The sequence below is a fragment of the Cynara cardunculus genome, unplaced genomic scaffold (assembly GCF_001531365.2).
Source record: "Cynara cardunculus var. scolymus isolate 2C unplaced genomic scaffold, CcrdV1 Un_Scaffold_412, whole genome shotgun sequence".
In the NCBI taxonomy this organism is placed as follows: Eukaryota; Viridiplantae; Streptophyta; class Magnoliopsida; order Asterales; family Asteraceae; genus Cynara; species Cynara cardunculus.
Genome location: NW_020200577.1, coordinates 130,018 through 145,844, shown reverse-complemented (window position 1 = coordinate 145,844; position 15,827 = coordinate 130,018).

Genomic DNA, 15,827 nt, shown 5'->3' with positions numbered 1-15,827 from the left:
AAATGGCTAAGTCTGGAAGAAGACCAGAGGCCATGAAGGACCAGAGGCGAGGCTATGAAGGACCAGAGGCCATGCAGGACCAGAGGCCATGCAGGACCAAAGGCCATGAAGGACCAGAGACCATGAAGGACCAGAGGCCATGAAGGACAGAGGCCATGAAGGACCAACCCTTTGAGACACACAAGTCTGGCATAACATTAATTAACCTAAAAATATAGGATATTAATTTCTAGAAAAACTTCGAAATATCCGTTCTATTTTAGTGATAAAACCACCCAAAACACAATTCCAAACCGGATATAACGGAGTTTTTACTTACAACCCGAATTATGTAGCAAAAGAATACGGGACAAGACTATATATAAGCTACACATACTACAACTATGAGATACGATAATAAGCTATTATTTACCCAAAAGCAAGATCGATATCTTCAAGTTCCCCGATAAATCTTCAAGTCAAACAACGRGTTCTTTCTTTTTATCCGTCTTCTTTCCTGAGAGAGGTTGCCACTTAAATGGTAAGCCAACACTTAGTGAGTTAAATAGTTAAGTATTACATATCAATATCACACATGTTTATAAACAAATATAATAAAATCTTATCAATAAAAGAGTTCAAGACATCATCCAGATATAAACCGAGACATACAAGAAACTGAGTGAACAATTACGTACCGGATGCTAAGATCATAGGATTCCATATTCAAATCACCATAGTATATCATATCATTGATGCTCAATACAACAAGGAGACAGGATCAACAATCAAATTTATTCAGCAACGTTAGAATACCAATAAATATCAAGAATCAAGAGATCGAATCGGTTTACATAACGAGGACAGTGCATCCCTCTGTCCTTCACCTTCCAGGCTCATGCCAAAGTCCGAGTCGGAATCATATATTACGGGGAAACCTCGCACTGCCCGCCTTCCTCTACCGGGTATGTGCCAAGGTTCCCTACTCATTGCTCTTCCTCCTTTCTGAGCAATGAGTATTCACAACCGCAGAAAGTCTCACCCGTCCAACCCGGGATCTTGACTTCGCCATAAACTTCCGGCATGCCACACGAAGTAGTACCCGTACTATGGCGTACAATTCAAGGAACAAAACAAATAAGTCCGGATCCGGAAAGCAAACCGATGTACCGAGATAGCAATATGGAATCGACTCAAGAGACGAAATCGAAGACAAATCAAGATCGTGTGACTCCATTCAAGACCAAAAACATTCATATGAAAATATATATGTTCAMATCAATATGTAACAATTAACTATATAACTCACCGGGCAACCGTACAATACCGAAAAGCTCCGAATGAGCTCACAAAGCAAGTCCAATCTACCACACTTAGATTACTTCCAAAGTATCAAAACATATCCTAATTATCCCCTGGAATAAAAGTATAAAATCTCATAAGCAATCAATATAAGAAACTCATGATATACACATATCCTATTTGAACATTTTACCTAAATTTTTATGTACAGCTGCTGCATGTAGAACTGTTTTGTCCATTTTAATCTCGAATTCATGCCTTGATCATAAAATAAGAAATAAACTAGACTCAAATATCTAACTAAGAAAATTGGCCTCACCTCATTTGGATTTTGTTATGATTTTATACAGATTTTCAAAGTCTGCACACTTTCAATGCATTTTTAAGTCGAAAATTTCATTTTCAAACATTTTTCTCAAACCATTTCGATTCCAAACCATTCCAACTTCTGAATCTCAACTTAATATAATATATTTGACATAAACAACCAAAATCCAACCTTTATTTTATCATTTATATTATCTCCCAAATCATTGACTTGATCAAGTCAAAGTTCATATGATGAACTTGTATAAATCTTGATAATCTCTTGAATCTAATGACCATTTTATGCCATAAAAAACTAAAATGCACTCATTTTATACACTTAAGATCAAACCCATATGAAACCCTAACTCTAACTCAACATGCAATCCATATAACAAGAATATCAACCAAAAACAAGTGCAAAAATAGATTATACCTTACTTGATGATCAAATCCTTCAAAGATCTTGTAGTTCCTCTTGATTTGAGTTGAATAAAGCCTATGTATGTGAAAATCGCACCTCTAGTGTGTGTGTGAGTTTTGGACTTAAATGACAAGAAAAATTGGCCAAAAATCCAATTTATAATGCTAAAACTCGAGTTGGGCCGGGTTGGCCCGGCTAGGTACCCATTTTGACCATCAACACTTAAATTATTCATAACTTTTCGCTCGGACCTCCGTTTTCTATGAGGTTTTTGCCTACACGTTCATAAAGAGATAATCTATAACATCCAACAAAAATATTCCAGAAAATATCTCCCAAGAAAATCAGTTTTATGTATCGATTTGACGTAAATTTTCCCAAATCCTCTAATATACTCCTAAGAAGTATAATTCTAAAATTTCAAACCTAAACTCCCACTAAATCATAAGTTCTCTTTAACCCAATAATTAAATATACTAAGCAAATAATTGGGCATATTAGAAATTTGATGTTACAAATACCTCCTCCTTTTGAGGATTTCGTCCCCGAAATCACTGTTGTGGAAATAAAGACGGGTATTTCGCCTTCATCTCATCTTTACGCTCCCCGGTCCAATTTGGTCCCCGATGGTGTTTCCACTTGATCAATACCAAGTCTATTTACTTATTACGTAGTTTCACTTTTCTCTCGTTCAGAATTGATTCTGGTTCTTCAATGTATCTTAATTTCTCATCTACTTTGACTTCGGCTAAGGGCACCGTCTCTTCATGTTTACCCAAGCATTTACGTAAGTACCCGACATGAAACACATCGTGTATCCTCGTAAGTTCCTCCGGTAACTCTAGTCGATAAGCTTGTTTTCCGATACGCCCCAATACTTTGAATGGGCCAATAAATCGTGGACTTAACTTACCTTGTTTTCGGAATCGAAGTACACCTCGCCAAGGAGAAACTTTTACCATTACCATATCACCCAATGAGAACTCGATTTCCCTTTTGCGACGATCTGCATAAGACTTTTGACGATCTTGGGCAGCTCTCATTCTTTCGCGAATAATCTGAATTTTGTCATGAGTGATCTGAATGAGTTTGGGACCAACTAAAACTTTCTCTCCCGTCTCTCGCCAACACAAGGAAGTACGACACTTACATCCATATAAAGCCTCATAGGGAGCCATTCCAATTGTCGAGTGGTAGCTATTGTTGTAAGAAAACTCAACCAAGGGTAGGTGAGTATCCCAGCTATCACCAAATTCTAAGACACATGCGCGTAGCATATCCTCGAGAGTCTGAATGGTTCGTTCTGATTGACCATCGGTCTGTTAGTAGTGTTAACTCAGTTCAAATCAAAGTCTTCGAATTCGCCTTCTGAAATCATTTCTTATCTTTACTTTCTTCTAAGCTTTTACTACGATCCATGTGGACATATCCGGTACTTGTACCACTTTTATTACTTGAAAGACGATATTGGGACGAATTGTATACTTGCTTTTGGTCCTGATTGTAGTCTGTGGTGTGTTAGCACACATCCGGTCACTGATCCCATAGAGCCTTTGCAGAATCACATGCATCTAGAGACTGGAAGATTTCATTGGGTAAGGCCATGATTAAAAGCTCTTTGGTCAATCTCCACCCTATGTTTTGTCCTCATCATTCCAATCCCTTCTATCTTTGGGAGCGCGAGTAGCAGGAATTCAGCAGTGGTACTTGTACCAGGCACTCTAGGAACAATAGTCATTGGCACATAGGGTCCATGCTTGATTGATTCATACAGCTCAAGGTCGAGACCTTCATAGAAATTGATCATTTGAATCTTCCACTGGGATATTCATCCCTAATGAGAGTCGGGTGTTTGGTAAGGGAACCAACACTATACATGGAATTCCAAGTTTGATTGGACATTTTTCAAGAAAGGTTGTAATAGACAAACGAGAAGCTATGAAGAGAAGAAAACTAAATTTGAGGAACACGAACTTGGAGAAAAAGATTCAAATACAATTATTTTCTAAGAAATGAATAAGATCTGCATATTTTCACTAGAAAATTTTGAGATCTGGAATGAAAAACGATTTCACGAAGATAAATAACCAAAACAAAAGAGGATATCCTTTTGGATTTGATCCAACATATCAATAGACTGATTAGCTAGCTCTGATACCAATTGTAGGAACCCAGATCCTCTAATGTACTAATAATCACAACTTAAGTCAATGAATGAGCGAAAGCAATAACTATGATATTAGATGCTTTTGCAGAAATGAACAACACAAAAATATGAATAAGGTATTGAGCAAGTCGGTTGTATTAAATAGCTAAAGAGAGTTACAAGAACATCAAGAACATGCTTAAGTTTGTGTAAAGAAAAACTCTCAATGTAGCTCTAATCTCACAAGCGCTTAGCGATTTTCTCTATTGTAGTAAGGAGTGTTTGCAAATATAGCAATTCTCGGGAGTGATTTCCTTAGAGGAAATATCCTTGTATAGGTCATTCCCGAAAAGGAATCTTCTATAACTTAGGCTATAATTATTGTCAACGCGTCCACCAATCATTAGCCCCCATGATCCTTGAAAGATGTAACCGTTTTTGCATACGTGTCGGCCTCTGATTGGAACACTTTTAATATGCGTCGTGGAAACTTTATGCACAAGCTAAGGATATGAGACACAGAGACTCTATGTATGGAATAAGGATCTACATCAAGTTCTTAAGCTTTTTGACGCTAAGAATTGATTTTCCTTTACTTGGCAACGACTTTATATGCGAGGGACGTCTCTGTGTCTTGGCGACCTCTGCATCCAAGCTCTTGTTCTAGGCTGCTTCCTAGACCAAGTCCTCTTGACTAGAGAAAGAGTCTTTTTACTTACACTTCATGAAATATAATTCTAACAACCACGATCCAAAACATTGAAAGCAATCAAATAATTCGTCAGGATCCGATTGATGAGAGCACTTATATGCTATGACATGACCGACTGGGATACCCTGGTCAAAATACGATGCTTTGAACAATGAACGCATCTCATGGGCATCCTCTTGGAGTAAAAAATTTCATTATAAATCCGAAAAGTTTATGCCAAGCATGCTCAATTGGAAAGACACATCTCAAACCACTCCATGTAAAACCTACAAAAGTGGTATCCCGTTTCCTTGAGAGAATCCAATGAGACATCTGTAGACCAGTCCAACCAACATGCAGACTATTTAAATATTTCATGGTTTTGGTTGATGAATCGACAAGATGGTCACATGTAGCATTGTTGTCCACAAGAAATGCAACATTTTCTAAACTCCTAGCCTAGATCATTAATTTGAGAGCTTATCATCCGAATTATCTGATAAAATCTATTAGACTTGATAATGCCGTAGAGTTTACATCAAAAACTTGCAATGATTATTGTCTGACTTTGGGAATTGATGTTGAACATCCTGTGCAGTATGTTCACACCCAAAATGGTCTTGCAGAAGCTTTTATTAAGCGATTACATATAATTGCAAGAACTTTGGTCATGCGCACCAAACTTCCAATTTATGCATGGGGTTATGCAATATTACATGCTGCTACATTGATCCGTCTGAGGCCCATGGCCACCCAACCATTTTATATGTACCAGCTAGTAACTGGATATGAGCCTCCTGTCTCACATTTATGCGTGTTCGGGTGCTTAGTCAATATTTCAATAGAGTCGCCAAAGCGTTTGAAATTTGACCTCAGAAACTACAGGGAATATACGTCGGTTGTGAATCCTTATCTATAATACTTATTTAGATCCCTTGACAAGCAATTTCTTCATCATTAGACATGCAGACTGTGACTTTGATGAGACAATCTTCCCATCGTTAGGGGGAGATTTGCACGTTAACGTTGATAAGGAATGATGTGAATTAAGGAAGTGCAGTGAATCCTGAGTCTACAAAATGTTGCTAATCAGCTACCAGACGCATTTAAGACTTAGAAAATGTCATGAGATCATATATACCTGCTGCAAATGTGTCTGCAAGGATAGACGTCCTTGTGAGACGCCATGTTCCTGTTGAACATGTTGCATCAGTTGTACCAACAGTGCAAAGGACGTTACATCGGCCGTCTACTTTGTCGCTCTTCCCAAGAATAGAGGTCGACCGGTTGGTTCCAAAGATGTTCTGCCTCGGAAGAGGAGAAATATTGTTGCATCCATTTTGCCACATGAGATCATTAAGGATTATAGTGATGTATTAGAGGAAGGTTTTCCCGAAGAAACACCAATTTCTCATCATCTCGATAACCTAGAAATATATGTCGAGTATCCTAGCTTAGACGATATTTTGAAATGAAAAGAGACTATCATCGATGATGTGTTCATATACGTAATGGCCACTGACATTATAAGCAATGATGACATATAACTACATACTATTGTTGAATGTTAACGTAGAATGGACTGGCCTCAATGGAAACAAGCAATCTAGGACGAACTGGATTCCTTAACGAAAAAATGAGTGTTTGTACCTCGTTGCTCCCACACCACCCAATATAAAAACCAATTGGTAATAAATAGGATTTCGTGAGGAAACGAAAATGAGAATAATGAGATTGTTAGATACAAAGCTCGCCTTGTGGCACAAGGCTTCTCTCAACACCCTGGTATTGATTATGAGGAGACGTATTCTCCTGTGATGGACGTTATAACGTTCCGCTACTTAATCAATTTAATAGTTTCTGAAAAACTGAATATGCAGCTTATGGATGTGGTTACAGCCTATATCTATGGGGATCTTGACATAGAGATGTACATGAGAGTCCTTGATGAACTTAAGTTTCCTGAATCAAGTAGTTCCCAACCACGGAACAAGTTATCGACTAGACTGAGACTATTACTATATGGATTGAAACAATCTGGACGAATGTGGTATAACTATCTAACTGAATACATGATCGGCTTGGAATATGTGAATAATGAACTATGCCCATGCGTTTTCATAAAGAAATTCACTTCAGGATATGCGATTATCGCAGTCTATGTAGATGAGATGAATCTCATAGGAACCTTGAAAGAGTTGATGGAAACTACTGAAATCCTGAAGAAGGAATTCGAGAGGAAAGATCTTGGGAAGACACGGTATTGCCTCGGCCTGTAGATCGAGCACCTTAGAGATGGGATTGTAATCCATCAAGAAAACTACACCCAAAAGGTGTTAAGACGGTTTAGTCATCATGATGCAAAATCGTCATCTAATCCTGTTAGGTCCAAGTTTTGTACCTAGATTGATTGTATCCAAGCTTTACGTCTTTGTGCTTATCTTGTTGTATATATAGGTGCTTTAGTTTTAGATTTTGAAGAAGATGATACGGATTATAAGATTTCATCTTTGTAGTTGTTGTTTGAATACAATTGGAGCTTAAACGTTTTCTCTCTCTAAGATTTCTACTCTTTCTACATTCATCTTATTGTGTTCTTGATTGTTGATTTTTGAATCAATAATTGTGTATTGATTAATCCATAACTGGGTTTATCAATTGGTACCAGAGCAAATTACAAGAGCTTAGAAATAAAACTAGATTGAATCGAGTTGTATTTTTTGGACAATTTTGGATTATTCTTGATCATAATTTTTTAGTTACTATTTTGAATTGATTTTACATAATCTGTTTGAGTTTTGATGATTTTTTGATTATGTTGTGTGCGTATTTTCAATTGGAATTGAGTAGAATCATTCAATTTCAAAATTGAATTGATTTCAAGGATCAAGTTTGAATTTTTAGTGATTTGAGTTCTTGATGTGTTCTTGAACTGTTTGGGTGATTTTCATTAAAATTGACCAATTTGATTTGTTTTTTGTATGAATTGGTTCTAAAAACTTGTTTGTGTTCATCATGTGAATCGATCTGTATTGATTTTATTCAATTTGGTGTAATTTTGAGTGCTGTTGGATTGATTTATGTATTTTCACTAAGTGTTTTCTTCATCACCTAATGAACATGATCATCAAACGATAAGGTTCTATTCATCATTTGTTGAATATCGTGTTGTTTGATTAGTCTTGTCCGTTTAGCAAGAGTTTAGGTGATAAGGATTGTTGTTAATTTGTCTGATAAAATTTGTATCCTGTAAGAAGTTTGTCCGATCTGGAACTTGTGATCTACAAAGTGTATTTGATCGGTTAAGTGTTGATCAATAAAGTGTGTGATAAAATATTTTTGATTGATAAGGTAGTAAGTTTAATTGTTTATCTATAAGGGTTGATTATCGGATAAAGCCTGTCCGATAAGGAGAATGAACAATAAGGTGGTGTTTGTTTTTTAATAGGTGCTGAAGTCTAATTTCACTTCTGATTTATAAGAGGTGGTGCTGAAGTCTGAAATCTGAATCAGTCAGACTATTTGTTTTTACGTCTGAAGTCTGAAATCTGAATCAATATAAACACGAAAAAAGTCTCATAACGACTAGAACCAATATTCATATTGTATTAATTGTGTCGCCATCATCCTTTGCTCATTGGTTTGATCATACTCAGAAAATAACTCATATATAGGAGAGATCGATTTGTAGAGATCGTTTTGGATAGGTYGGTAGCTTGAGACCGAGCGAGAGATCGATATGGTGTCTAGATCGTATGATGTGGGATAGATCAGTATGATTTGGTAGCTGAAAATCAAGCGAGAGAACGAGATATCGATATGGTGTATGAATAAGAGCCCATTAAGAGTTTAGACTACAACTTAAAAATTCAGAGGACAATAAGAGCTTTTCAGCTCTTATTTTCAAAAAAAAATCAAACGGTCTGAAAATAAAAACGTCTGACCGATTCAAACTTAAGAGGTATTAAGAGCTTTTTAAAAAAAAAAAACAAACAAGCCCTAAGTGATTTGACTGATGAGGTTTTTTGGCCGATAAGTAATTGTCCGATAAGTTGATTGAATTGACGTGTTTGATAAAGTTTGATGAGTGTTTGATTTGGTGAATTTTCTAAGTTTTGAACTGTAAGAAAATCAAGTGTGGTTAAATCAATTCAAAGTAATTTGAAATGGATTTAAAGATGGAAAGAGAGAATAAGGATCTGAAAGAGAGAGTTTCTGAACTTGAAAAGAAATTGAAAAAGGAACAAGACAAATATGTTGAAATATTTTACGAAAACCATTCTAATCTTTGATGGGCAAAAGATTTGATTAAAGAAAATCAGCAATTTCTTGAAGAAAAAAAAGTTTTTAAAGGAAGAAATTGGTGAATTTATGTTTAGAGGATTTTTATCTGATCTCCAAGAAATGTATGTTGAGCAGTTAAAGAAAAAATTTGAATTGACATCAAGGGTTTATGAAGCTGAGAGAGCTTTAAATTTAGAAAGAATAATTCGTGAGAAGGAAAGGAAAAGATTAATTGAACTGGAAAATTTGTTAGAGTCTGATAGTTTGAATTCTAATAAAAAGGGAATTGAGAAGGAAATGGAAAAGTTTTCTGAAGCTGAAAAAAAGATTATTGAAAGCAAAATTAGAGTTCTTGAGCTGAACAATGCAAAGTTTTTGAAAATTTCTGAATTTGAAAAAAATATTATTTTGGAAAGAGCCAAATTTGAGAATGAGGAGAAAGATTTAATGAAAGAGTCTGAGAAGATATATCTGGAACTTTCCAAGAGCATTGTTGCTGATAAGAAGAGTCTGGATATAGAAAGAAAAGCATTTGCTATTAAAAGAAAGAATATTGCGAAGAAGAATGCGACTATTGCTAAGAAGCTAACTGAGAAAAAGAAATTGTTACACATTGCTTCTGATAATGGAAAGGGAAGTTTTGAGAAAGAAATGAAGGAATTTTAAAAGGAAAGAAAAAGCTTAGAAAAGGAAAGATCAGATCTGAAAGGTAAGATTTTGGAAACTTCAAATAAATTATCTGATTTAAAAATTGTTCGTGTATTTGAAATGAATATGAGATATGAGTTTAAAAAGAAATACGATTTAGTTACCAAATAGAGAGATCAATTGCTAAAGAAAATAACAGAATTTTCTAGAATCAAATACTTCACGCTCAACTGAATCTTTTTCTAAGTGTAAAACCTACTTGAATGACAGTTCTAGTGTCAAATCCAACAGTTATTCAAGTAGTTTCAAAAATAAACTATTTCAAAGAACAAATCTCATATTCCAAATCAGTTCTACAAAGGTTATGTTGTTGAATCAGGTAATCATTTTCAAAGAGGGAAAATGGTTTGGATGGAGAAATCTGAATTTGATGGTATATATTTTCAAAACTCTGTTTGTAATAAGAAATCATTTGTGTCTAAGACTGTTTTACCTTGCATTGTTAAGTCTACTAACCAACTTATTAGTCTTAGTAAGAGAAGAATTCGATGTTCAACTTGTGGAACAAATGATTTCATAAACAAGAAGAAAGCAAATAGCTGGAATGGAAAAGGAAAAGGAATAGCAGCTGGTATGGAAACTGCTGGACTAGGAGGTATGATAACAACTGGTATGGTACTTATTACATATCTGATTTACCTGTTAAGAATACTCATGTAGAAACATCTGATCAGAACAGATGGTTTGGTACTTATAGTATACCCCAAACCAAAGCTAACAAACCAGGATCCATGAAAGTATGGATACCAAAATCTGTATAATCTGTTTTTGCAGGTTTGTCATGTATTGTGCTAATTTATAAGAGTAAAATCATGATAAACCTATGATTGGTTTGAGGGGGAGTTTATGAAAGTTTGTGCTTTAATGTAGTTTATGAACACACAATTCAGGACATGGTCTTCAACACAACTTCTGAACAACACAATTCAGAACCTGGGCTTATCTGTTTCAAAGGGAGTATAATGATATATCTTTGAATCGTTTTAGAAGTGATAATAATTCTAGGGGGAGTATAAGGATTTTTATCATTGGGTATGAACTAATGAAGTTTATAAGTTTTAAATGATATATTTTCAAGATTTGATATTTGAATATAAGATTGGAATTAATTGTTATATTGTTTACATGTTTTTGGAAGTACAAAGTGATGTTCGATGATGATGATATCTGGACAATGTGTTGTTTGATAAAGGATGTCGAACAAGGTGTTTTCAATGAAAGCTTAATTCGGATGAAGGTATGTCCGGTGAAGGACCAATCCGGATGATGAGGTGTCCGATGAAGTTCCTATTCGGATAATATGGCGTCCGATGAAGGTTGAATCAGGTCACATACTTGAGTGATGAAACATATCCTTAGTGATGAGAGTTATGACTTAAGCAATGAGTTAAAGAATTGAGCGATAAGAGTGATGTCCAAATATAGTGTTGAGTGATGAGAGGACATAATCATTGAGCGATGAGAGTTTCATGATTGATGAGTGATTTGTGTTATTTGAATGATAAGTTAAAGTCTTGAGCGATAAGTAGTGACAATTTGAGTGATGAGTCATGGTCAGCGATGAAACTTTAAGTAATATTTTTTTAAAGTGAGATTTTTTTATCAATTTTTTTGTGCTTAATATTCATATGCTTAGCAGAAGAACGACTTCTGAGTACATCAAAATGTTTTTTAAATGTTCAAACTACTTCTTTGATTCCAAATGCTTTATGATTTTAAGAAGTGAGATTTTAAATGATTTATTAAAAAACGAGTACTATCTTTGAATGCGTATTTCTTTGAGATTAATACTTGTGTATTTTCTTATCAAGCATAATTCCAATACCTGATTCAACTGTTCTTAAATTTTATTACTTCACGTATTTGATATTCAAAATTGTTTTCATTGTGCGCTATTTTTTTTTATCAATGATTCGATTCTTATCAGAAATAGTAATTATGACTTGTTCTTCACAATTAGACATCCTAATCATTGTATTTTTGTTTGTTAAACATTGTGCGTAATGAGTCATTTTTGTTTAGCGTTCAAATTTGTTTCTTATTATTTCTAAACACATACATTCAACGTGTTAGTTTTTGAACAACTCAGTTCAGAATCTGTTCTTCATATGATTTTTGAATAAATCAATTCAGGACTCATTCTTCATTTAAGCTTTATTGTATATATTTCTGAATGTGCAAGAATTTTTCAATGTGCTAAGAACTTATAAATTTCAATGGTCAATCCATATAAAAAGAGCTACCCATGAAACACATCCCTAGGTTAGTTTTAAAAGGGAGTGTTTGAGGTAAAATGCTGAGAGTTGAAGTAATTGAGCTAAAAGAATATGATGGGTGTGTGACATGACTCAAAAGAAATAAATATAATCCTTTATAAATCGATACAGTTAATCGGGTTGTCATATAATCTATTCATTCTCATTCTTTGACGATGAATACCATGATTGTCCATTCTCTAGATATCAAGAAGGACCCATTCCGTCCAAAAGAAGACGATGCAGAAATATTCAGCCCTGAGTGTTCATATCTGGGTGCAATAGGCGCATTGTTGTACTTGGCCCAATGTACTATACCAGACATCTCATTTGCTGTAAAATTGTCTTGCTCGACATAGCAACGAGCCAACACGACGCCATTGGAATGACATCAAAGATAATTTTCGTTACCTAAGGGTACTACGGGTATGGGTTTGTTCTATCCCTACGTGTCATCGAATGAGGATACCGCAATCGATACTCCAAACAACACGACCCTTGTCGGCTACGCCGATGTAGGTTACCTATCAAGCTTGCATAGGGGACTTTCTCAATCGAGTTATGTCTTTACTATTGGGAACACGACGATATCCTAGAGGTCTTGCAAACAAACTCTAGTTGCTACTTCGACAAACCACTATGAGTTACCCGCACTATACGAGGCGACTAGAGAGTGTGTATGGCTTCTAGCAATAATTGGCCATATCTGAAGTACGTGTGATTTAGATCATGATCCTGATGAACCAATTGTCATTTATGAGGATAACACCGTTGTTATTGATCAAGCAAAGCATGGTTACATCAAAGGGGATATCACTAAACACATCTCGCCAAAGTTGTTTTTTACCCATGAACAACAAGCACTTCAAAAGATTGAAGTACAGCATATTGGATCAGAAGAGAATCATGCAGACTTGTTCACCAAGTCATTGACAAAGGATTCGTTCCAAAAAGCATGTCAAAGCAATTTGACTTAGGAAGCTCTCTGCGCTACCCTAAATGACATATATCATGCATACTATTGTGTGCAAGTGAAGATTGCATCCTAATGAATGTTTAAACACCATGTTGTCTGAATCTTCAAGTATACTTAACATCATACTGCATACATGTGGGGTAGAACATCTCATCGAATGCTAGTGTACTCCTTTTTTCTTTAGTTCAAAGGGTTTGTCCCATTGAGTTTACCTTAACAAAAAAAATTTAGCAAGACACAACATTGATCATATTCTCATGAAGTATTATCGAAATCAAGGGGAGTATCCAGTAGCATACTTCTATCCATTGTGCACTCTTTTGTTCTTCGGTTAGAGTTTTTCTTCAATGGGTTTTCTCTAACAAGGTTTTAATGAAGGCACACTGTATATGGTTATTTCCCTTTTTCCACTAGGTTTTCTTGGCAAGGTTCTGATGAGGCACATATTCCTAGTCAGATGACTCATACACTTGTACAATGTTTTGACTCATATATTTATCCCATTACATGAAGAGCTCAAGACATTCATATGGTATTTTTTTTTCCTTCACCCAGAGTTTTGTTCCAAAGGGTTTTCTCCGGCAAGGTTCTGACGACGCGAATGTCGAAAGGTACAAGACATAGAAATGCCATTATGATTTGGTGTAAATTGGGACACCCAAGGAGGAGTGTTATAACTCATAATTTATGGGTATTAAGTGTCATACTTAACACCATTGTGAGGGAATTTATGTATGAGTTAATAACCAATGTAATTCCCATATTGTCTTTATGTCTTGGCTCAACCCTTTCACTATATAAAGGGGTTGAGGCATCACCATTATAGACACACTTCTATTTTCAATATATGAGTTCTCCTACTTTCTTTCTCTCTCTAGTTAATTTCATCTAAAACAAAATCGATATAATTGTTTTAGGTGTTAGTTATATATACAACTCTCTACTTTTACCTATTAAAAACTATGATATATAATTAGTTATTTTTTTTCTCTTTCATCTCTCATCATCATTAATTTTAATCATTACATTCATCATTAATCATTTTTCATTTTCTATACCATTTTTTACTTTTATTATCATATTATTGTATGAGGGAGGCTAATGGCACCTTACCCCTTGTTAAGGGGAGTGCTAATGGCACCTCCTTAATAGGGGGTGTTGAATATTTGGAATTATGTTGTCCCTTCAAATTCATAAAACATCAAATCGATTTAATAATATATTATATTTAATTATTATTATTATTATTATTATTTAATATACATATATATTAATTAAATTATATTAATACTCTCCCTATATACTCGACATATATTATATGATAAAAAATTTTCATTATTGTAAAGGTCGATGGGGAAAATAAGACCGCATCTTCACAGACATGTCTATTTCACCGAGCCATCTTTTTCTCAACAATGCCTTTGTCATTTGATCCAATAGTGTTCCGTTAGTCGTTATGATTCAACCAGAGGCCGTATAATTTATCGGGCGACACACGTGCTACAATATCCGCTATTCTTCTCTATTTGTAATCCAATAACCAACTCAACGGGTTCCGTCAAGTTTTTTCATTTTTTTTATTGAACATAAAAGAAAAAGAATATTTATTATTATTTTATTATCTTTACTTTTATATATATATATATATATATATATATATATATATAGGATTCGGTTCACGTGAGAACAATGGTTTTCTTGAGACCCGTGAGACCAATTTATGTTCATTGATCAACTTTATAAGTTAATGATCTAATGGTATAAAATTGCACGGTGACAATTTTGTAATTATTGAGAAGTCTCGTGGCAATTTTGTGATTATGAATGTTGAGATTGTAGATCTAATCCAATAGTTCAAAATTGGTCTTACGGGTCTCACGGGTCTCACGAAAAAGTCTTGGTCTCATATGATCCCAAATCTATATATATATATATATATATATACATATACACTAGTATTAAAGTCTTATTGTAATTATTTTAAAAACTTAAATAGTTTAATCCAAAAAATTAATTTTTATGTTTAATTAATTATTTTAATTGATGAGATATTTATAAAAACCATTTGTATTAAATTTAAATAAGAAAAAAGTTCAGAAAATTAAAGAAATTGTTCCATTTTGAATTATTAAATTTTTGAACTTTTTTTTGATTGAATAAGTTGTTGAACTCTTTTTATGTTGAATGATTAAATCGTTGCATTTTTTTAATAATTAAATAATCGAGCTTTTTAAAAGACTGGTTACTTAGATTATTTTAATCTTTTTAAAATTGTATAATTTAGAAGTTATTTTTATAAAATGACTTGAAAAATGTAATCATTTTACATAAAGTACTATTTCAAATTTCTTGGGTTATTTTAATATTTTTAAAATGATGTAATTAAAAGATTGTGAAAAAATAAAATAAAAGAGTTAATATCGTGCAACTCACCGAGTTATAGTTATTTACAAAAAAAATCATCCTTACATATATTTTTTAATAAATAAATCATCGAACTTTTAAAAATTGGTTATTTGGATCATTTCAACCGAAAAATGCTACATATCATGACTTGCTTGCTTTACAAATCAAATCAGTAGAAAAACGATTTTTAGTCACGGTTTCCCCTATTTTTAATCTATTCATATAGTAGCTAAATAAATCTTTTTATAATACGTAAAGATTTATATGTAGTTTGGTAATGTATTTTTTTATTTTTTAATAAATAACTATCAAAAGATTGGATTCTTAAGGATGGTTATTAAAAAAAGAAA